The sequence below is a fragment of the Puma concolor genome, chromosome B1 (assembly GCF_028749965.1).
Source record: "Puma concolor isolate L17-30 chromosome B1, mPumCon1.1.hap2, whole genome shotgun sequence".
In the NCBI taxonomy this organism is placed as follows: Eukaryota; Metazoa; Chordata; class Mammalia; order Carnivora; family Felidae; genus Puma; species Puma concolor.
The window spans coordinates 50,734,904-50,759,399 of NC_141670.1; the positions used below are offsets into that span (position 1 = coordinate 50,734,904).

Below are 24,496 nucleotides of genomic sequence, written 5' to 3' on the forward strand. Positions count from 1 at the left end.
CCACAACATTGATTCTAGACAGAAACTCCTAGCAAACTATAAATGGAAGGGTATTTCTTTAATTTGATAAAAGGTTCATAACCAAATCCTTTATCATAATGATGAAGTACACAAAACTTATAGTCAAGAACAAAACAAGGATACTCACTATGACTGCTTAAATTCAACACTATACCTGGAAATGCTATATAATGCAATAAGACAAGAAAACTAAAAAAGATGATTAGAAATGGAGAAACAAAAAGTCATTGTTCCCAGTTGATATGATTAAAAGACACTCTGAAAACAAACTATTACAGCTAATAAGAGAGTTCATCAAGGTTGCTGGATATAAAAAAGTACCAAAATTAATTGAGTTATTTTATTTATTTTTTATTTAAAAAATTTTTTTTAATGTTTATTTATTTTTGAGACAGACAGGAGGTGGAGCAGGGCAGAGGCAGACACAGAGACACACAGAATCTGAAGCAGGCTCCAGGCTCTGAGCTGTCAGCACAGAGCCCAACATGGGGCTCGAATTCACAAACCATGAGATCATGACCTGAGCTGATGTCAGACACCCAACCAACTGAGCCACCCAGGCGCCCCTTAATTAAGCTATTACATGCCAGCAATAAACAATTAGTAAAAAGTAATAAGAGTTAGGGGCGCCTGGGTGGCGCAGTCGGTTAAGCGTCCGACTTCAGCCAGGTCACGATCTCGCGCTCCGTGAGTTCGAGCCCCGCGTTGGGCTCTGGGCTGATGGCTCAGAGCCTGGAGCCTGTTTCCGATTCTGTGTCTCCCTCTCTCTCTGCCCCTCGCCCGTTCATGCTCTGTCTCTCTCTGTCCCAAAAATAAATAAACGTTGGAAAAAAAAAAAAAAAATTTAAAAAAAAAAAAAAGTAATAAGAGTTAAAAATTAGAATACCATTTATATGGCAAAAATTTAAATGTACCATAAAAGTAAAAAAGTAAAATCTTTACCAAAAAATTTTATAAAACTCTTGTCAGAGATAATATTAATTGGAAAGGAAAATAAACTTTTGCAAAAATAGCAATTCTCACTACTTTTTTATAGAGTTTAAGAATCATATCAAAGAGTCAAGGGCTAAGATTACCTAGGAAAAAACTAAAGACCAATGATTAGTCAAGAAGACTTAAATTTTCTGATATTACAACTTAACTATAATGTCATTAACAGTAGGATGTTGAACTGTGATAGTTAATGGACAAATGAAATAGAAATAAACAGTCCAGCAAACAGACACACATATCCAGGGGCTTGCCATATGATAAATGTGGCATTTCTAATATATAATGCTGGGGAAGTTTGCAACCCATCTGAAAAAATTTACTTCATACCATACACAAAAATTAATTCCAGATGACTTAAATACTTAAGGTACAAAGGCAAAAAATTTAAAACTTTTAGTGAAAAATAAAAAGAGGGTAAGTTCTTTACTACCCTAGGGTAGTGGAGACTTTCTTCAGAGACAAAAAAGTACAAATAAGACAAAGATTAAGAAACCTGACTACAGTACTTTAAAATGAAAATCTTCAGGGCGCCTGGGTGGCTCAGCAGGTTAAGTGTCCAACTTTGGCTCAGGTCATGATCTCGTGGTCTGTGAGTTTGAGTCCTGCGTCAGAATCTGTGCTGACAGCCCAGAGCCTGGAGCCTGCTTCAGATTCTGTCTCCATCGCTCTCTGCCCCTCCCCCGCTCTCGCTTGCTCTCTTTCTCTCTCAAAAATAGACATTAAAAAATTAATAAAGTAAAATGAAAATCTTCAAAAGACACCATTAACAGAGTGAAAACACAAGCCTGAGATTGGGAGAGGATATTTCCCACACGTGTTAATAAAAAAGCACTAATAAAGTTATTAGTAACTAATAACTAATAAGTTATTGCTAATAACTTCACTAGTGCTTTTTATTTGTAACCTATTCAGTATAAAAAATTCATATAAATCAACAAAAAAAGATTTAAAAACCCAACAGAAATGAGGAAACAAGAGTGGGCAATAAATGTAAATATAAAAAGCTCAAAATCACTAGAATCAGGGAAATGCAAAATAAGATGATAATGAGCAAATGGACTAATGATGCTAAGTACTGAAGAGAATATAGTAAAAATGGAGTATAAATTGGTGTACCTCTCAAGAATTTGGCAATACTAATAATATTGAACACATACTTTAAATATACTAAGCTAATAAAGGCATGTATAGGTATGATGCACATCAACTTGAGGAAAGTAGTAAGGGAGGAAAAGCAAAGGTTGGTGATTTTAACCTTAGATATAACTATGTCTTTAAAAAGGGGTTAAGGGGAGCAAGGAGATCCGGTTTTTTAAAAAAGGCAAACTATTTACAACTATTTAATATTAGTAACAAGTGCTAAGGTGTCTTTTCTGTATTGTTACCAGAAACTTCCGCAGACATCAGAATTATTTAATTATACCTTTCCTACCATTGTCAAAATCTGTAGTGCTGTTTTCCTTATGACAAAAGTCTCATGGTACAAGATATGGCCTTGGGCAGGGGGAAAGGAAAGAAATAAAGATAACTCCCAGATTTTTAGCCTAAAATTTTGAGATTATGTTAGTACCTTCAGTGAACTCCTTGATGCTTCCTAGTCTTATGAAGTTTAGTAAAACACTTCCCTAACAAGATTTGGCAAGGCTTTATAATTTTACAAGAAGTTTTTCAAGTGATGTTGAGCGTTATTTAATTACCAGAAATGTTATATTAATATGATGGCTATATTTATAAGATATACATATTCATAAAAATACACAGTAATGCTGACACTTGAAAAGGAATTCTAAAAATAAAATTAGACCACAGCTCAGAAAGGAGTAGCAACTGGAAACTTCATTGTATGAATTACCTTCACAAACAATAAGAATTACTGACAAATATTTTCTATCCAGTATTTAATTAGTCCTTTCCCAACAACTGAATAAATGTTATTGATACTAACTTGACTGTCAAGGCCCAAGATCACACAATTAATAACAGACTGAATGTGCACTCAAACCAGCACAAGTTCTAACTGCTTTTTTAAATCTTTCCACTAATATACTAGTAGGAAACCTATGATAGTGTACTATATTAAGAGCAACATATTTAATATGGATAGGAAAAAAACTTAAGAATCTTAGAAACAAAAGTACTATAATTTGTTCTAGTCATCTTTTCCCTCAATATTGATTTCCTGTTGTACCACTAACCCCTGCTAGCTTACTTCTAAGGCAGACAGCTTGGGATTAAGACTACTGACTTACTGACTACTAATTAAGACTACTGACACTGTCATTTCTATATCCCTGAGAAGTTGTACCCGAGTGCATTTTAACATTAAAAAATATATTTCCTAATGATAAAATCTACAGATTAAAAAAAAAAATTTAATTCTTTTTCCCAGCCTTGCTTATGTTCATTGGACTCTTAGCTTCCATAAAAATCATAAAATATTGAGGTTAAAGAGGCCTTTAAACTTGGAATGGATCATAGAACTAAATGTAAGAGATAAAACAATAAAAACTTCTGGGAAATACATGCAATATAAATACAATACACACTACATACATAATTTTTAATTTTCTAGTAGGTAAATTAAGAAAGTAAAAGGAACAGGTGAAATTAATTTTAGTACTATATTTCATTTAACCCAATATTCTAAATTTTCAACATAGAATTGATATAAAATATTAATGAGACATTTTTACATTACTTTATGGTAGCAAGTCTCCAAAATCTAGTGTTAACATTATACTTGCAGCATATTTCAATTCAGATGATAAATTTTCATCTGAAATACTTAGTATGTACTGAGACTTCATAAAACTTAGTTGAAAAAGTAGATCCACATACTCAAGTTCTTCCAAACATACTTAAAATTTTCTCAATAATTGAATTAGCAGCTTTTATTAAAATTTTTTTTTAACATTTATTCGTTTTTGAGAGAGAGAGAGACACAGACAGAGTGTGTGCAGGGGAGGGGTAGAGAGAGAGGGAGACACAGAATCTGAAGCAGGCTCCAGGCTCTGAGCTGTCAGCACAGAGCCTGATGCGGGGATTGAACCCACGAACCGGGATATTGTGACCTGAGCCGAAGTCATCCGACTGAGCCGAAGCTCAACTGACTAAGCTACCTATGTGCCCCGAGTATCAGCCTTTAAAGTTTAATTAAAATACATTTTAAATTTCAGTTCCTTAGTCATAATAACAACTTTGTGTTTAATAGCCATATACCGCTGGTGGATACTCTACTGGACAGGGCGACTCTAGTAAAACAGAGGAAAATCTTTGTGCTTTAGGTTAGCCAAAAATTTTAGATTAGACACAGAACAAGAACCATAACAGAAAATCTATAAATTGAACTTAATTGAAACTTGAAACTTTAGTTCTTCAAAAGACACTCTTCAGAAAATGTAAGATAACTCAGACTGGGAGAATATACTTGCAAAACACGTATCTCACATAAAGAACTTGAAAGCAGAAAATAAAATAAAATAAAATAAAATAAATAAAATAAAATAAAATCCTTACAACTTCAAATCTTTTCAAATGAAAAGATGCTCAATATTAGTCCTTAGAGAAATACAAATTAAAACCACAATAGGATACCACTACACTTTTACTACAAGGGTCAAAGTGAAAGACTGACCAGAGCTGGCAAGGAGGCTGAGCAACTCGAAATTTCATATGCTACAAGCATAATGTTTTTGAGATTCATCCTTCTTGTTGCTCTCAGCAGGTCATTCCCTTTTATTGCTAAAAAGTATTCCAATGTATGGATGTACCAGAATTGGCTTATGCATTCACAAGCTGATGGACATTTGGGTTGCTGTTCCAGTTTTTGCCAAGTATTAATAAAGCAGTTATAAGACATTTACATTATAGGTTTTTGTAGGGGCATATAATTTCATTTCTCTTGGGTAAATACTTAATAGTGACATTTCTGGGTTAAATGTTTAACTTTATAAGAAACTACCAAACTGTTTTCCAAAGTAGAAATTTATTTTTAGCTTAAAAAAAAAAATCAGTCAGATTTTATTGCTGGGCTGTGATTAGTTCTAGGCATAAAGTATTAGTTTTTAACTTTGCCTCTAATTTGTTATTAGTCCAAATCCCTAAATTCTCTGGGCCTCAAATTTCTTTACCTGATGAATGAGACTTAATGAGATTATTTCTAACCTCTCTCTTAACACAAAAATGTTCCTTTTCATCATTCCATCATTTCCCTGGGTGGACCAAACCCTCACTCTTTTATATAACCTGTCATCAAGATGTGTTTATAACACTGTGTTGTTTACAATTGACTTTCTGAAAACATAATACACAATTTATAAGATCATCTAGTCCAAATACCTCTTTGAAAAATGAGGAACCTAGCTCTTAACAGGGCTCGTGAACTTTCTTTGAACCAACACCCCTGAGTGTACATACACTTGTTGCCATGGATAGTTACAGCTCACTAGGAGATACTCTGTGCCCCAATAGAGATGTATAAGATTCTTAGTGCCGCAGGGAAAGAGAGCACACTCTATTGAGAATCTCCACCTTGTACCACACCATCTTGAGTTAAAAATGGTTACCGCTGAGCCAAATTTGCCTAATTTGGAACTATTACCCCTGCTAAGAATTTTCGGCAAGGCTCTCCAACACTCAGAGATTTCTATAAATACATCTCAATTTTATTTGGTAATGTTGCACTTTCTTTCGCTTTCCATCTTGATTCTATCTTGCAGGAGAGCTGTTAAATGTGCCAATCATACTCACTGTCAAGCTGACTACACAGCTGGATAGAGGGATAATTTTCCATTTGAGCAGAGAATCTGCAGCATGCATGGTGAACACAGTGAAGCCACTTTCTGGTTGGAGAGTGGCTAGATAACACACACAGCTGGGGAATTGACACTTATGGCTGCTCCTTCATGCTTATCCTCTTCTCTGACTTGACTCTTCAGTAAATGCATAAAGCAGCGGAGAGTGGTCACAGAAAGAAAACAGCCCAACTTAAGTTCAGGAAGGGTGGGAATGTTGGCAGTCAATATTTTTTTTCAACGTTTATTTATTTTTGGGACAGAGAGAGACAGAGCATGAACAGGGGAGGGGCAGAGAGAGAGGGAGACACAGAATCGGAAGCAGGCTCCAGGCTCCGAGCCATCAGCCCAGAGCCCGACGCGGGGCTCGAACCCACGGACCGCGAGATCGTGACCTGGCTGAAGTCGGACGCTTAACTGACTGCGCCACCCAGGCGCCCCGGCAGTCAATATTAAAGAGAGAGGGAAAATAGGCAGGAGTTGGCTTGGGAACAAACATCATTGGCTGTCTGGTACCAGAACTTTAAAATGTTACAAAGTAATTAGAGTTGATGGTAAAGAAATTCACAGAGCTAGGCACATGACCTCATTTATGTAAATATATAGATGTAATTAAAAAAGACAGAGCGCATATACCAAACTGGTAAAAGTGGTTACTGCAGGGGAGAGGGTGGTTGACAATACTGCAACTTTCACTTTCTACTTTAGCTGCTTCTTGTACACTCTTGAGTTCTTTTTAAATTTTTATTTTTGGTGTTTATTTTTGAGAGCGAGAGCGAGAGAGAGAGCGAGCGGGGGAGGGGGAGGGGCAGAGAGAGAGGGAGACACAGAACCGGAGACAGGCTCCAGGCTCTGAGCTGTCAGCAGAGCCTGACACAGGGCTCAAACCCATAAACTGTGACATCATGACCAGAGCCGAAGTTGGCCACCCAGGTGCCCCTTGAATTCTTTTTAAAACCAGATTTCAACCAGATTTTTGGGGGGATAGGGGGAAGAACCAAGACATTTTTTTTTTCTCTTTGGGAATACAGAGCAATTACCACAGAAGTTTCTATTAGAGACAACATTTTAAAAGGTTGACAGCAAACAGGTAACAGCATTTAGAGGAAAGGAAATAAGGAATATGGGATATAAAGATAAGTTAGAAATAGTTAATGATAATAAATTAAAAAAATAAGTACTACTCTAACCTAATCTTTCACACTATGGATATATCTACACTTCAAAGCAAAAGCTGTGGTCCACCACCACCAAAAAGAAACTGCATTAAAGATCATACTCGACAGGCCTACATGATGCTTCTGTTCCATAATGTTTGTTTTATTTGAGATTGGTTCTCAGGTGTTTAATGAACATTATTAACCCAGTATGTCCTATAAGAACAAAAGTAGCAAGGGTGATAAAAGTGCTAGTAAAAAGCAACATATGAATATGATGGATAAAAGTAAAGATACCATTAAAAAGGGAGAGAGAGATATGGAAACTACAAGTATTATTTATGGGATGAATAATTTAGAAGCAGAGGCAAGTTAAGGACAATAGAATTTATACGAGTTGCTGAAAATCCACAGCAATGACAATGGGTGAGAAAAAAGGAAAAAGGTTAATAAAATGGTACACCAGTAAGTGGCTAAGAAGATCAGCATCAACAAGGAGAATCATTATTCGTTTAACATTAATTCAAGAGTAAGCTAGTTTATTCTAGTCATGTTATGTTGGGATGAGAACTGAGTGTTGTATGTAAGCGATGAACCATGGGAATCTATCCCAAAACCAAAAGCACACTGTATACACTGTATGTTAGCCAATTTGACAATAAATTACATTAGGGGCGCCTGGGTGGCGCAGTCGGTTGAGCGTCCGACTTCAGCCAGGTCACGATCTCGGGGTCTGTGAGTTCGAGCCCCGCGTCGGGCTCTGGGCTGATGGCTCAGAGCCTGGAGCCTGTTTCCGATTCTGTGTCTCCCTCTCTCTCTGCCCCTCGCCCGTTCATGCTCTGTCTCTCTCTGTCCCAAAAATAAATAAACGTTGAAAAAAATAAATTACATTAAAAAAAAATAAAAATAAAAACGTTGTGCACTCCCCCCAACCCAAACCACAGATAATGCATTGGTTCAAACTTCAGTGTCCAGACAAATGTGGACATCAAAGTCAACTGTGAAGGAGAGGGCACAGATACCATGGTCACTAGGGAGTTCCCTGTGGCACGTGGGTAGGTAACTGGCAAGAGGTGTTACCTAACTGAACAGACTTTCAATGCTGACAAAACTGTGCTGTTTAGTGGGAAGGTGTCAGATATAATTAGGGGACAAGCCCCTTTTAGTCCTTTAGATTTTCAAAGAAATGGATTTAAAAACTGCTTTTGATTAAGTGAAGAAGTTTATAAAAACAGCTACCATTTATTGAACACTTTATGCTGGGTCCCTCACATGCATTTATGTCTGGACAAAAATCAGGCAATCAGCAATGTTTTGGGGTCTAGAAAAGGCTTTTCAACCAAAAAATTTCCTACTAATCACACCAGTTAACATGTTAGGGATCAGAGTAAAGGAAAGGGTTTTTGGGACACCTGGGTAGCTCAGTCAGTTAAGCCTCTGACTTTTGATTTCGGCTTAGGTCCTGGTCTCCTAGTTCATGATTTTGAGCCCTGTGTCAGGCTCCGTGCTGGCAGTGCAGAGCCTGCTTGAGATTCTCTGTCTCCCCCTCTCTCTGCCCCTCCCCTGCTCCTTCTCTCTCTCTCTCAAAAGAAATAAACATTAAAAAAAAAGTTTTCATTTGCCTGTACCATCTGGGTCCTTGGGAGAGAACAGAAGAGGCAGCTTCTTTTACTAATTAATACTGAGCCTGCAAAAATGGCAACAGAGAGACCCACACTTACTGGGGAAAGCAGTTTGATTTTGATTTTCAGTTTGTTGTAGTTGATAAAGTATTTCTTTAAAAATCTTTGTATGGAATACTGGAGAGAAATTCTAAAACTTTAGGGAAATATTTGATATAATCTTGGGGTGGAAAAGGACTTTTAAGTGTCATCCTAAAGCCATGATCCTGAAGAAAATAACAATAGATGTGTTTATTTATGTGAGAAACAAAACAAGGCAAAAAAAAAAAAAAAAAGATATACTGGCAAAAACTATAAAACCAGGAATTGACATCCTTAATATATAAAGAACTCTAATAACTGAGAAAAAGACAAAGATTCCAAGAGAAAAATGAGCCAAAATCAGAAACAGGCAATTTGCAAACGAAGGCCAACAAAATACTGAAATCACAAAACACCAAAAACAAATGCAAAGCTGATCAACCTACAAGTAATGAAGTGTAGATTAAAACTACAGAGAGGAAATGGTTTGTCCAAACACTCACATAAAGAAACTAATCATGAGGACGTGGGGAAATGGAAACTCAATTATTCCTGGTAGGTGAAAATGAAAGGACTTCTGAAAAGCAGAATTGAATCAACATTTAAAATGTGCATGTGTAGTCCTTGACCTTGCAATTTTACTTAATGAATTTACTTACAGTAAGACAAAAACCAGGTGGGTGCAAAAAAAAAAAAAAGGTAAATAAAAATATGTTCTCTTCAGCATTGTGCAGGATAATAGGGGATGGAAACCAAAATATTCAACAGCAGAATAAATCCACATAATGCAATACTATAAAATGCTCCAAATGAGTGATATACATATTTAAAATGGAAATGCTTGTGACACTATTGTCCCATTATCTGTATCTCCTTCTGTCCTTTTAAAAGAGAAACCCAAATCTCAGCTAGAATTATGGCCACCTGGAATAAAGGCTATTTCCTAGCTAGTCTCTCTTGCAATTAGATTAGCAATGTAAATTCTGGTCAAAAAGATAGATCAAAGTGGTATATGCAACTCTGAGAAACTAATAAAGGGAAGGCGCCTGTCTTTCTTTGCCTCTTCCTCCTTCCTCGAAATAAGGACTTGATGGCCTTAGATGAAAAAGTCACACTGGATCACAAAGAGTAAGCCACATATTGAAGATGGTGGCAATAAGGTGTCTAAGGATGATGGACCTGTTATATCAGCTCTGGACTATTTACCCTCAGACTTCATTATGTAAGAGAGAAACAAACATCAACCCTATTTAAGCCATGATTATTTCAGGCTTCCTATCATTCAGAGTGGAATCTAATCCTAAGAGATTTATAACTTTAGAGTTACTGATATAGGATATCAGTGCACACATCCACCACAGATTACCTGGCAAAATGTTAAACGGTGATTACTCTAAGCAGTGAGATTACAGGTGATTTTTGTTTCCTCCTTTATATCTTTCAATCATATTATGAAAAAAAAAATTATGTATTGATTCTACAATAGTTATTTTTATTTTCAGAAAAGCATTCTAAAAATTCGAGTGAATTAAAAACCAAGTTTTATTTAGTCCCTCTGCAGAACTCTGATCAAATTCAGATTGATTTCTTTTTAAAAGAAACCATGTTGTGTTTGCCCGACAGTCTCCCACTGAATTGCAGTGGCTTGCCAAGCCCAGAAATAGGTTTTACCAGGCTGAATTTCTCAGGGTTCCTTCAAGAACCCTACAAAGAGATGGTAATCTCACAGGCAGCTTGCCAGTCCTCTACAAACTGCTCTTTATCATGGGGGGGGGGGGGGGAGGGCATAGGTTAGCCAACAAGTCAACAATTTCATCCTCCAAAACTTTCAGGTCAACAATGTGTTGAGTTAAAGAAGCCAGACATAAATGAGAACACACATGAATGCATAACTAGATAAAAATTCATCAAACTATAAGCACACTTGAAATTTATGCTAGTTTAAATGTACGAAAATTATATTTAAAAAAATCCAAGGACAGCATCACACTTTCTAGTGATTTATCTATATTCAAGCTGTCGATGTAACCAAGAATATTCTATGCACTTATCAATTCTGTAGGAATGGGACCCTTGCCCAGCTTTTTCTCAATAGAGGTGAATGTCAAGGAATTCACTGTTTCTGTTCTCTCCTTTTTTTCCTATCTGGGTATTGTTCTTCTATGGTGCCCATCAATTTGTCCCACTGATTCTCCAAATCCCTTTCACCTTCTGATGTATTTATGAATTCTGTTATTGCTTATGAGGTCCTCGTAAAGTACTTAGAAAAATCTTGTCCTAAGTAGGGTAATTCTGACTTTGTGCTTACTTTGATGCATTTGCTATCTTTCCTAATGCTTCTTGATTATATTTCACTTTTCAAAATATTTTCTGTAACTGCAATGAACCATACTTTTCTGATTTCACATTCCGAAGTTTTTCTTAAGTGTGTAAAATATAGTTCTTCCAATTCCTTTGACCTAGATTTCCAAAGGGATAAATTAAAAACTCTAGGTGTTTAAACATTCTTACTTTAAAGCTCCAAAACTTCATTGAAATATATATATATATTTCAAACCACTAAGTCTCGTATTCAAAGCCACCACTGTGGCTTCAATCTACCTTTCTAACTTTTGTTTCTCAGAAAGTTCACCCCTGACTCCAATGGCAGTGACACAAAACTCTTCTGACATATTTGCCAGCCAGCATACCTTCCAAGGCCAACTCAGATTTTACTCTTCTAGACAACTTTGATTTTCTGGTTGCAATACATCCTTCATAATCCTAAACTTACAAACCCTACTACTGCCTTTTATCAAAGTCTGTTACTAAAACTACATACACTCTCACATACGTACACAGTATACATATACATAATATACTGTATCCATGGTTTGTTAAAGAGTTATTGATAGTAGGATCTATCTCTTACTCATCTTTAGTATGTCCCATGATATCAAGGAGGTTTTGTATGTGATAGGCATTTAGTAGCATTTGTTGGATTGTACAGCCAAACAAAGGATTTTTGTTACTTCTTCTCTTTTCTGTTAATTTTAACTATCACATAGCCATTCATCAACAGTTTCTTCCTACTGGATCTACAGAGCTTGAATCAAACACAGCTTAAAATAAATAAGCCCCTGCCTAGGGCTCTGAACCCTTTTGTTTCTACAGAGATTTTTTTTTTTTGCTGTTGTTGGTGGGGTAATTATGTTTATTTTAACAGACCGATTTGTTTACATTTCTTGCCTTTATCAGGCCTGTCTCTTAAGTACAGAGAGAAAAACTATTTCTGGCTGTTCTGTTTTCTAAGGAAACCCTGCAATTTTCTCTTAAGGTCACAGAAGTCTTTTACTTCTGTGAATCTGCTATACACCACCCAAGACTTTAAGTTCTAAAAACCATTGTTTTCTCAAAAGTCTGGAAATGGCTTGCAAGATATAATTAGCTGACTAGAACAAACAATACCCTACAACACAAATAGATCTTCCCCTTAAAAAATAACTTATTGTTGGTCTATGTGAAAGAATCTCACTTTCTTAGTGACTAGAAAATTCTAGAGCAAGAAAGTAGCTAGTTACAGCATGTAAATTAAAATATACAAAAATTTCAAGCCAAAAGTTGATCTAATAGTGACATGTCGAATTAAAGCAGCATATCCATTCGTGTCAGAAATAGAACAGAGAGGCCTACCACTACCACTCCTGTTCCAAACTATCCTGCAAGTATAAGCCAATGTCATTACACCACAGGAAAACAATGAGTTTAAAAAGATTCTCTGCTATGGGGCGCCTGGGCAGCTCAGTCGGTTAAGCATCCGACTTCGGCTCAGGTCATGATTTCACGAGTCCAGTGTCGGGCTCTGTGCTGACAGCTCAGAGCCTGGAGCCTGCTTTGGATTCTGTGTCTCCCTCTCTCTCTGACCCTCCCCATTCATGCTCTGTCTCTGTCTCAAAAATAAATAAACATTAAAAAAAAAAAAAAGATTCTCTGCAAAGTTATACACCTGGAAGACCCATAAGAATTAGTTGGAAAAACTGCTAAAAATTAAAACAATTCAACAAGGGGCTGTAGAGAGAATACAAGAAAGAAATACCCATCTTATATGTAAACTATGTAGGAAAAGATTCCAATTACAGTAACAACAAAAAAAGATGTTTAAGATTTAAAGGAAAGCACATTTGTTCTTAGACTCAATTATATGTTGAAAGAAATAAGTCACTTCTCTCCTTACATTTTATAAATTTAACCCGATTCCAATAAAAATAGAAATATTTTAGTGGGAACTAATAATTTTAAATTTTATATGACATCTAAAATTCTAAATTTTATACAAAAAATAAATGTTTGACAGCAGTCTGGAAAATTCTAAAGTGAAGAGCAATGAGTGGGAACAAGTACTATAAGATATTAAAATACACTCTAAAACTACAAAAGATGAAATAATTTAAGTACTGTAAAATTAATAGATCAAGTGGGATAAAAGAGTTGAGAAGGAAATAGAAACATAGATGCTTTTGTAAACACATAGAAGTATGTTCTACATCTTACACCTAGGAGGAAAAAATTTTTTAAAGTCTAATGACACACTATTTTTTCACTTTTCAGTGAGAAAAATATAAGACAGTGTGATGGTTACATTGCAGTGGTACACCGGGCTATGCTGCTGGAGAGTGTAATCTGATAGGTCTCTATGGGGGCATTTTGGCAATAAAATGAAATAAAAAATGCACATACCCTTTGAAACACCCATTTCACCCGGAAATGTATCCTACATACATCTAGAGATGCTCACAAAGGAGATCATCCTGCAACATGGTTTCTAATTGCAAAAGATTGGAAACAATGAAATGCTCATCACTGAAGGTTTGGCCAGATAAATTATGGTATATCTAAACAATAAAAGACTACCAACTGATTTTTTTTCTAGCAATAGTATGATACATTTTTGAGATATGTTGACACTAATTTCATGTTATGTCTTTTTTTTTTTTAATTTTTTTTTTCAACGTTTATTTATTTTTTGGGGGACAGAGAGAGACAGAGCATGAACGGGGGAGGGGCAGAGAGAGAGGGAGACACAGAATCGGAAACAGGTTCCAGGCTCTGAGCCATCAGCACAGAGCCTGACGCGGGGCTCGAACTCACGGACCGCGAGATCGTGACCTGGCTGAAGTCGGACGCTTAACCAACTGCGCCACCCAGGCGCCCCTCATGTTATGTCTTATATTAGCAACAAAACCATGCCCTAAACAATGAATGATTTCAAAATCATTGTGAGGGATGTAGGTGCAGGGAGTAGAACTGTATCTTCCAGCCCAACATCCATAATTCTAAACTCAGCCTTTAGACAATGAAAATACAAAATGTCTGTTAGAAATGTTTTTAAAGTATCTGAAAGGAGCACTGAAAATATTTTATTGCCTAGCATGAAAGTATTGTGAAAACAGATGACCCAAGATCTTATCGAATGCAGACTCTGACTCATTAGGTATGATTATATAGTGTTTTATAAAATGAAGCCGTGGTAGATATTGATATGAAATGATAGGTAAGATGCATTTCTAACTTAAAAAAGAAAAAGGAATTCACAAAACCAGTGTGGGTGGGATCTCACCGTGTATGTAAAAAAAATTTTTAAAAAGGATGGAAATTTTATATATGTAAGTCCACAGAATATCTCTGAAGGGTACACAAGAAACTGATCACTGAGACTGCTCATGGGGAGGAAGACACAGATAGGAGATCTCTTCATTTTTTTTTGTCCCTTAAACTTGTTGTACAGTTTACCCTTTTTAAGTTAACCAATGTACATGTATTACCTATCTAAAAAAATACAAAAAGATGCTCAACATCACCAAACATTACGGAAATGTAAATCAAAGTCACAGCGAGAAACTAGTTCACACCCAATAGGATGGGTATTATCAAAACAACTGAAAATGACAAGTGTTGGCAAGTGGTGAAGATGTGGAGAAATTAGAACACCTGTGTCTTGCTGCTCAGAATGTAAAATGGTGCAGGTGCATATGCTGTGAAAAACAAGTGTGTTCATTCCTCAAAAAGTTAAACTGAGAATTACCGTGTGATCTAGCAATTTTATTTCTGGGAATATATCCCAAAGAATTCAAACAGAGATCTGAAGAGGTATTTGTACATCCATGTTCAAAACAGTTTTATTTGCAATAGCCAAAAGGTACAAATGACCTAAGCGTACACAGATAAATGGATAAACAAAATGTGTTATACACGGTTGATGGAGTATTATTCAGCCTTGAAAAGGAAGAAAATTCTGACACATGCCACAACATGGACAAACCTTGAAGATATTATGCTAAGTGATGTCTGGAGATCAACGGTGATGGCCACACAGCAATGTGAATGTACTTAATGCAGCTGAACTGTACGCTTAAAAATGGTTAAAACAGTTAATCTTATGTTGTGTATATTTGACAATTTCTAAAAACCGTAACACACAAAGAGAAAATCTGGAGACCTATATAGCAAGTAAAGAAAGTGAATCAGTCAATTAAAAATCTGTCCATAAAGAAAAGCCCAAATGACTTCATTGATGAATTCTATAAAACATTTAAATAAATGGTATCGGGGCGCCTGGGTGGCGCAGTCGGTTAAGCGTCCGACTTCAGCCAGGTCACGATCTCACGGTCCGTGAGTTCGAGCCCCGCGTCAGGCTCTGGGCTGATGGTTCAGAGCATGGAGCCTGTTTCCGATTCTGTGTCTCCCTCTCTCTCTGCCCCTCCCCCGTTCATGCTCTGTCTCTCTCTGTCCCAAAAATAAAATAAACGTTGAAAAAATAAATAAATAAATAAATAAATGGTATCAATTCTTTGAGCATTCTTCTAGAATACAGAGAAGGCAACATTTCCTAACTCACTCTATGAGAACAACATTACTCTAATACCAAAACCAAAGATCTCATAAGAAAACTACCGAACAGGGGCACCTGGGTGGCTCAGTCAGTTGAGCACCTAACTTCAGCTCAGGTCATGATCTCACTGTGAGTTTGAGTCCCACACTGGGCTCACTGCTGTCAGCACAGAGCCCGCTTTGGATCCTCTGTCCCTTCCCTGCTCACTCTCTCAAAAATAAACATTTATTAAAAGCAAAAAAGAAAAGAAAAGAAAACAAAAGAAAAGAAAAGAAAAGAAAAGAAAAGAAAAGAAAAGAAAGAAAACTACAGAACAATATCTTTTGTGAATATACATGCAAAAATCCTCAAGAAAATACTAGCAAACCAATTCCATTAATATGTTTAAAGGATTATACATCACGACCAAATGGGAATTATACCTAGAATGAAAGACTGACTTAATATTCAACATTCAATCAAGGTAACACACCATAATAATAAAGGACAAAAACCATACAATCCTCTTGACATGTAAAGAAAAAGCATTTGGTAAAATCCAAGACCCATTCATGATAAAAATGCTCCACAAACTAAGGATAGAAGGGAACACCCTCAACCTGATCTACAAAAAAACCAAAGCTCATATCTAATCCAGTAAAGACTAAATCCCTTCCCCTTCAGACGGGGAACTGGGAAAAGATTGGCAGGGGTGTCTGCTCACACTGCTTCTATTCAATATTTACTGGAGGTTCTAGCCAGTGCAATCATGCAAGAAAAAGAAATGAAAATATGGAGATATTAGAAATGAAAACTCTCCACACATAATAGCCCCAAAGTGAAAACAATCCAAATGTCTATCAAATGGTTCATGGATAGGGGCGCCTGGGTGGCGCAGTCGGTTAAGCGTCCGACTTCAGCCAGGTCACGATCTCGCGGTCCGTGAGTTCGAGCCCCGCATCAGGCTCTGGGCTGATGGCTCAGAGCCTGGAGCCTGTTTCACATTCTGTGTCTCCCTCTCTCTCTGCCCCTCCCCCGTTCATGCTCTGTCTCTCTCTGTCCCAAAAATAAATAAACGTTGAAAAAAAAAAAAAATTTAAAAAAAAAAAAAATGGTTCATGGATAAACAAAATGTGGCATACTCATATAGTGGAATATTATTTAGCAACATATGCTACAACATGGGTGAACCTCAAAAACATTATGCTAAGTGAAAGAAGTCAGACACAAAAGACTGCATACTGTAGGAGTCAATTTATATGAAATGACAAGAAAGGGCAAATCTACAAGACAGAAAGTAGATAAGTGATTGTCTGAGCCTGGAGATAGTAATGGGGATTGACTGCTAATGGGCACAAGGGATCTTTTTGGAGTGACAGAAATATTCTAAAAGTGGATTGTGGCGATTATTGCATATTTCTGTAAATTTACTAAAAGTTACTACATAGTACCCTTTAAATGCATGAATTCTGTGGTATGTAAATTATACCTCAATAAAGTTGCTTTAAAAATGTAAAAAAAAAAAGGTGGGGGTTATAATATCTACATTACTAAAAAAATTTGTAAATGTTTATTTATTTTTTGAGAGAAAGAGAGACAGAGCGCAAGTGGGGGAGTGGCAGAGAAGGAGGGAGACACAGAATCTGAAGCAGGCTCCAGGCTCTGAGCTGTCAGCACAGAGCCTGATGCGGGGCTCAAACCCACAAAGTGAGAGATCATGACCAGAGCTGAAGTCAGCTGCTTAACTGACTGAGCCACCCAGGTGCCCCTCCTCTACATTATTAACACTACTGCTTGTTTACTCCTATTTCCACATGCTGGAAAAACATATGGGAAGGAAGACTTATTAAATTAGAACATCTAATTATGCCTTCCTCTATTTCACTGAAATTTAAAAAAATGCAAAAATATTGTATTTCGGAAAAGAGAATCTCTGCTTGGGCCATAAATCTGAGGAATGGATTATGCAAGACCTTTTATTATTCACCTCCTCCCACTCTTTCATAAACATGAATGATGAAAAATAAACTGTACCTTAAGGGCAAAAAGGGTGTTCGTTTTGCAACTTCTATTAAAAAAAACACTTTCTTGAATATCATCTATCTGATTATATATCCTTGAGAGAGCTAAAGTTCATTCAGTTGTGCATTCAATAAATTTAAATGTTTTAGACCTTACAGGCATTTCCTTCAGATATATGGTCAATCAGGGACAATTGAAACTTCCTGTTTTTCTCACAGTAAAGTTCCCACCACATAGTTCTTAGACTTGATCACTGAGTGTCTTGGGGTTTTCAAACTGACTCTTTTCTTCTTACAGTGTTTCTTATTCCCCTTCATCCTTTTGGTTTGCAGCGTTGCCTTTTTTCTTAATCTCTGAAAATTCTGGCCCTTTTTCTTAGCCCTTCCTGATACATCAAGTTCTAGCTTCATCTCACAGGTTATTCCTTTTCTGGGGATGATGGGGGATCTCATCTGTCATTTACACACACCTGGTCTGGTTGCCTTTCCAGCCCATTTGATCCCAAAATACTGCCATCTTAATTACTACACCCATGCACATCAGCATTTTCAAAGCAACACCAAAAATTCTTTAAAAATTTCCTTTTAAAGACTCTTATGACACCTTTTATCTGAAGAAACGTGTTCCCCTTTCCGGTACATTTTCCCACATCCATACATCACTCCTGTAAGGACGTTTTACTAAATATGGCTGAAGTCTAAGAGATAAGAGGGTGTGTGGATTGATGAAAGGAAGTTGCATTAGGAAGACACATAGTAAGAGTAAAGAAACAGATGGCATTGTTGGCAAGGGGGAGGAAATGCATTCTCATACGCTACTGGTACAATGGTAAACTAGCAGGCAAGTTGGCCATAATTGTTAAAATTTTAAGAAGGAATGTTCTTGGGTACAATTAAATGCATTGTTTGGCCATTACATTAAAAAAATGCTTGAGCCAGTGCCCAATGACATCTCCACATCAGGAAGTTCACCGTAATATTGTTTGAATTGCACCAGTAAGCCCACTAGACATTACTTTTCATAAAGGCAGGGAGTAAATCTGTTTTGTTCACTGCAATATACCCAGTACCTTGAGCAATGCCTAGCACAGAGGAGGAAGGTGTTCAGGAATATTTGTTGAATGAATAAATGAATCATAATGGAGATCTGAGGGGTAGTTTGTGCCTGGACCTCAGTTGGTATTTAGCACGCCAGGAGCAAATTTTCCATTTGGAATACTGTATTTTACTGATTTTCAGGCCATGCTACACTCCTGGCCTTTGTCTGCCAAGTACACTCTACTGATCATCAGAGACAATGGTAGCAGGATTTGAGTGCTCAAAGCAAACCAGTCACAAAACAGATGTACGACTGCAGTTATATGCAACACTAATGATGTCATGCTTACATTGAGAGCCAATATAACTATTTCAATTCAACCATTATTTTCAACTATCATTGCTGAAAAAAATCTATGATTGGTACACTTTTTTTTTCGCATTAAGTATAAAAGATTTATTCACAGTAATAATTATGACTTTGAAATGTCCCGAAGTAAAATATGTTTTTATCTCACAGCACTGCTGAACAAAGTATGTGACTTGGCCTTATATTACGCATTGCTTTTCAGTTTGAGGAAAGAAAGGAAAAACACCTATCATACCAAATACCAAGGTGGTGATAAAACATGACCTTTCTGAAGCTCAAAATGATATTACATCAAAAAGACACACGAGGGCACTCTAATCAACCAGCAAAAAGAAACAGAAAAGAGTGAAATCAGGTTGACATTTTAACAATCAGTCTGAAATAGGTGAATTAATAAACACTGGTAAAGTTGTGAATGTTGGTAATTTATAGCAAGAGATTTTCTATTCTTCACCCAAGTTCTAAGAAGCCTAAAGGATTCTGCAATTCTGTAAACTGGAGAAATAAAATATCACTCTCAGATCCAAATAAGGATTAACCACACCCATCCTAATAATTTGTTACATTGACTTTGTGGTAGAATTTGCCCCTTTCAAGTAAAGATCTTGTAGATCATCTACAATTCCAGTTGGTATTTTATCTGTCCTCCACAGGGAACAGTCCATGAATCCATTTCTCTGCTCCATCTGTTTTCCTGGGAGAAATGGTGAGTGAAAAGTTTGAGCCTTCCCCCAAATGAAATAGTACTTTGTATAAAGGAGAATAGATCACTGAAGAACATCTCCTGGCCTTCTTGAATTTTTTAATTTGTAAATACAACTATAGCATACAATTTCCTCCATCAAATTAAAAAAGTATAGCATAACAAGCATTTAAGTAACCTTCCTTTCAGGGGCGCCTGGGTGGCTCAGTTGGTTGAGCTTCTGACTTCGGCTCAGGTCATGATCTCACGGTCTGTGAGTTCGAGCCCCGCGTCGGGCTCTGTGCTGCTAGCTCAGAGCCTGAAGCCTACTTCAGATTCTGTGTCTCCCTCTCTCTCTGACCCTCCCCCGTTCATGCTCTGTCTCTGTCTCAAAAATAAACATTAAAAAATTTAAAAAAATAAGTAACCTTCCTTTCAGAACTTTAACAAGACAGCAACAATAACTACAGAAAGCCACGGACTCTGAGGTAATCAGGCTCATTCATTCACTAAGGATTATCACTAATCTTAAAGTCACATTCAAATTTGTGCCTCAGCAAAATCCCAATAATTCCCTGTCATCACTTTGGGGTCACACGTAAAAATTAAAATGGAAAGTATTAAAACTTTGAACGCCAGTATACTGTGGTTCCATAATAAATCTTTGTTGGCTTAATAAAGTAGAAGATTCTCTCCATGTCTGGAACTATCTATAGAAAGTATGACAGGGGCGCCTGGGTGGCTCAGTCGGTTAAGCGGCCGACTTCGGCTCGGGTCATGATCTCACAGTCTGTGAGTTCGAGCCCTGCATCGGGCTCTGTGCTGACAGCTCAGAGCCTGGAGCCTGTTTCAGATTCTGTATCTCCCTCTTTCTGACCCTCCCCCGTTCATGCTCTGTCTCTCTCTGTCTCCAAAATAAATAAACGTCAAAAAAAAAAAAAAAAGTATGACACATGCTGCATTCTTGCGCACTGCTTCTTTTATTCATTCACTTTAATCTTCATCTATTTGAATGACTAAATTCCTGGATATGATGTTCCAAACTCAATTTGTCAACGTATTCAGTATTTTTTTGTTCCACAAGGTTCTTGTTAAGAACCGTGATGAATTCCAGTTTCTATCCTTTGCTGAATTGGCCATCGGGGCATAGCTAATTATGCTGTTAATACTAATAACAGAACATGCTGTAAAATATCCTGATTTAGAGGATACACTTCCAATTTTCCAGTTCTTTAAAAATGATTCTGGTTAACTGAAGGTGCCAATAAAATTTTTTCAGTTAAATAAAGCCACCTGAATACTGCATGATATTGTAGACAATCATTAAGATCCTTTTGGGTTAGTATCTCTCTAGGGAGGAGATAGCCAAGGATTACTTTATAATGATATCCATGGTCTTCCCTCAGGTGTGTGAAAAGCCACCGAGAGTGATGTGTAAAGTTAAGAGAACTATAAATGGTATTACAGAGGCTAAACTGAGCAGTATAAAAACTAACCTGAGCATGCAACCTCATTGGTATGATCTGATATGGAGCCCTTTATATTATCAAGGAAGTTTCCCAACTTTGATTTCTTTACCCGTAATCTTTTTCAAAGATCTTAACTTAATCACACTTAAAGCTAATTTTAAAAACAGCCTTCAGGGGCACCTGGGTGGCTCAGTACGTTAAGCATCAGACTCTTGATTTTGGCTCAGGTCATGATCTCACAGCTGTTAAGATCGAGCCCCAAGTCAGGCTCTGTGCTGTTAGTGCAGGGATTCTCTCTTCCTATCACTTGCTCGCGTGCTCTCTCAAAATAAATAAGCTTAAAACGCACTCTGGCTTCCTTTTATCAAGAGATCACCTAACATACGCCACGCATTGTGAAAGGTGCTGGAATCCCTGCTTTCATTAGACAACAGACTCTTGAGGAAGAAATCTTGGTTCTACCACTTTTTCATCTGTGTAACTTTGAGCCACTTCACTTCCCTGAGGCTCAGACTTTTTATCTGTAAAATGGGAATACTATCACCTAGATCAAAGGAGTAAGTGGGACACCAAATAGCAAGTGCCCAGCACATAGCAAATTGCTGCTTAAACACTCCTTAATCTTTTCTTAAACAGTCACAGATCTTGACAATCTTTCAGAAATTATTCAACTACTATTCAGTGGCATCATACTATGTGTCAGGCCATGGGAATATATGAGGGAGGACAGACGTAAAACCAACAACTGCCACAAAAAGAACATGTGCCATGGAAGGATATAACAGGGGTGCCCAATTCAAGGAATCCTTGAAGAAGTGCTCAACCAAGACCTGACCTATATGAAGAAAGTGGGCAAGCAAAAAAGTGTTGTAGGTGATGCAACACATTTAAAGTCCCAGAGACAATGGTGAGCTGAAGGACCTGGAAGATGTGCAATACAATTGAAACCGGACAGCAAGGGAGATGAGGACTAGACAGAAGCCTGAAAAGGTAGGCAGGGTCATATTTTGCAGGACCAAGTAAGCCAAATTAAGAATTATAAGACCTTATCCTAAGGGCAAAGGAAGCTACTGAGGGGTTTTATGGAACTCTGCAATTTAAAAAAAAAAAATTTTTTTTTCACGTTTATTTATTTTTGAGACAGAGAGACACAGAGCATGAACGGGGGAGGGGCAGAGAGAGAGGGAGACACAGAAACGGAAGCAGGCTCCAGGCTCTGAGCCATCAGCCCAGAGCCCGACGCGGGGCTTGAACTCATGAACCGCGAGATCGTGACCTGAGCTGAAGTCGGACACCCAACTGACTGAGCCACCCAGGCGCCCCATGGAACTCTGCAATTTAAAATAACTTCTGGGATGCAGAGTAAAGAACAGACTGGATGGAGTTAAGATTGAATGCAGGGACTGGGCACGTGGGTGGCTCAATTGGTTAAGCGTCCAACTCTTGATTTCAGCTCAGGTCATGATCTCAGAGTTTGTGGGTTCGAGTGTCAGCCACTGCGCTGACAGTGTGGAGCCTGCTTGGGATTCTCGGTCTCTCTGTCTCTCTCTCTCAAAAATAAACATTTGAAGAAGATAAAAGAAAAATAAAGATTGAATGCAGGGAGATCAGTTAGAAGGTATTGTTGAATTCCAAGTGTCAAGTGAAAAGAGCCAGTACAAAAGCAGTATTAGTGGGACCGGAGAGAAACAGACTTGTTCAAGAACAGATGGAGAATCAACAAGATATGGTCAGATTGTGCATGGGGAGGGTATTTTGTAAGTCATAATCTCAAAAACATGAATGTGCTCAATAAAATATATTTCTGTGTTTCATGATATAAATGTAAAACATGACTTATTACCACATTATTCCTGAAGCAGTGCACAAAGTTAAAAATTTTAGGCCATCAGATGATTTATTTCAACTTTATGGGAGGCATGACCCACAAAAGAAGTCTTAGTGAGTGTCACTGGTTTTGAAACCACTTTGCTATGTTGACAGTAATTCCACATTAAAGATCATCTAACCACCAAATGAGTTTTAATATGTAACACATGGATTGAAAGTAAAGCGGGAGGGACTATAGATAGAACACTTTCTCTTCCTTTGAGGCACATTTTGGTTCTTAACAAAAAAAATTTTTTTAGGGGCTCCTGGGTGGCTTAGTGGGTTGGGCATCTGACTTCGGTTCGGGTCATGATCTAGCGGTTCGCGAGTTAGAGCCCCGAGTCCGGCTCTGAAAAAATAAGTTACTTTTTTCCCATGTTTTCACATTTGTAAATAAATTAAGCAGGAGGATATTATGAGCAAACCAAAGTTTATGTAAACTTGGCTCTCCGATACTCAAATGAGTTTTTATGGAAAAAATTGTTTCACATTTGCATGCCTTCTCAGTAAGCACACCAAATGTGATTTATCCTTTATTGAGGACACATGGTCTGTGTTCCAACCACTTAAGTGCAATTTCTTTGCACCTGTAACCAGAGCCCTCTTCATGGAAGGCCTACTCATTTTTCCTATCAGTTTGAGTCTTGTCTATCTCCCTCCTCTCTCCCACCCCATTATCCTTTCAATTCCCCAAACCCTGAACACGCTCTTCTTTTACCATGATCATAATGCATTATAATTTTGCCTCTTTTCTGTCTTCTTCATTAAATTACATACTTCTTTAGGGCAAGGCAGTGACCTTCAATTCTGCATTCTTACATGTTTTACACGCTGACCCAGGAACAAATTAACAGTCAAGATTTACTGATCTGTACCCTTCTCCCTACATAAACAGCTTGAAACGGAAGCAGTTTTGAAGTTAAATCTACTTTAATACTTTCTGTGACTTCTTTTCAGAAAACAACTGACACTTCACAGAGTATATGTCTATAGTATGTGTGCGTGGGTGCGCGCATACGGGCACACATGCTTTGGAAAGTATGTTTAAATAGGAAAACAAACCTTTTGTTTTTGTATAAAAATCACAGAAAGTAAAGCTTGACAATACTTGGCTGCAGGAACAGGAATTTTAAAAGGTTGAGAAACAGTATCTCACACCGAATTATGCTATTAATTCCATACAGGTAGAATAAACTAGGTAGATTACACAATACGAGTAAAATGGCCCAAAATAAAGGTCTTGGAAGCTTTTCTGTATGCCAAGTATTTGGGTTTTGTGATACAAAGACTTCTCCAGATATACCGGCATGTTCCCTCTAACCTTGGCTCATGCAGTCCCTAGGTTGGAACGCCTTAATACTTCCTCTCAGTCCACTGTTACAGGATTGAAGACTCAAATCTTCCAAGATCACACCCTGACTTTGTCCCTCTCTGAATTCCTAGGGCAGTTAAAAGTCTATAACACAAAATTTAATAAGTGATTACCCTCTGCTCAGTATTTTCTACTCTACTCATATCTAACCAAAGCCACGT

General features: G+C 37.3%; 1 protein-coding gene across 2 annotated transcripts in view; it reads right to left on the bottom strand.

Moving 5' to 3' along the window:
* INTS9 (integrator complex subunit 9) overlaps positions 1-24,496 on the bottom strand; it is a 104,056-nt gene that overhangs the window by 78,931 nt on the left and 629 nt on the right. The window lies entirely within an intron of this gene.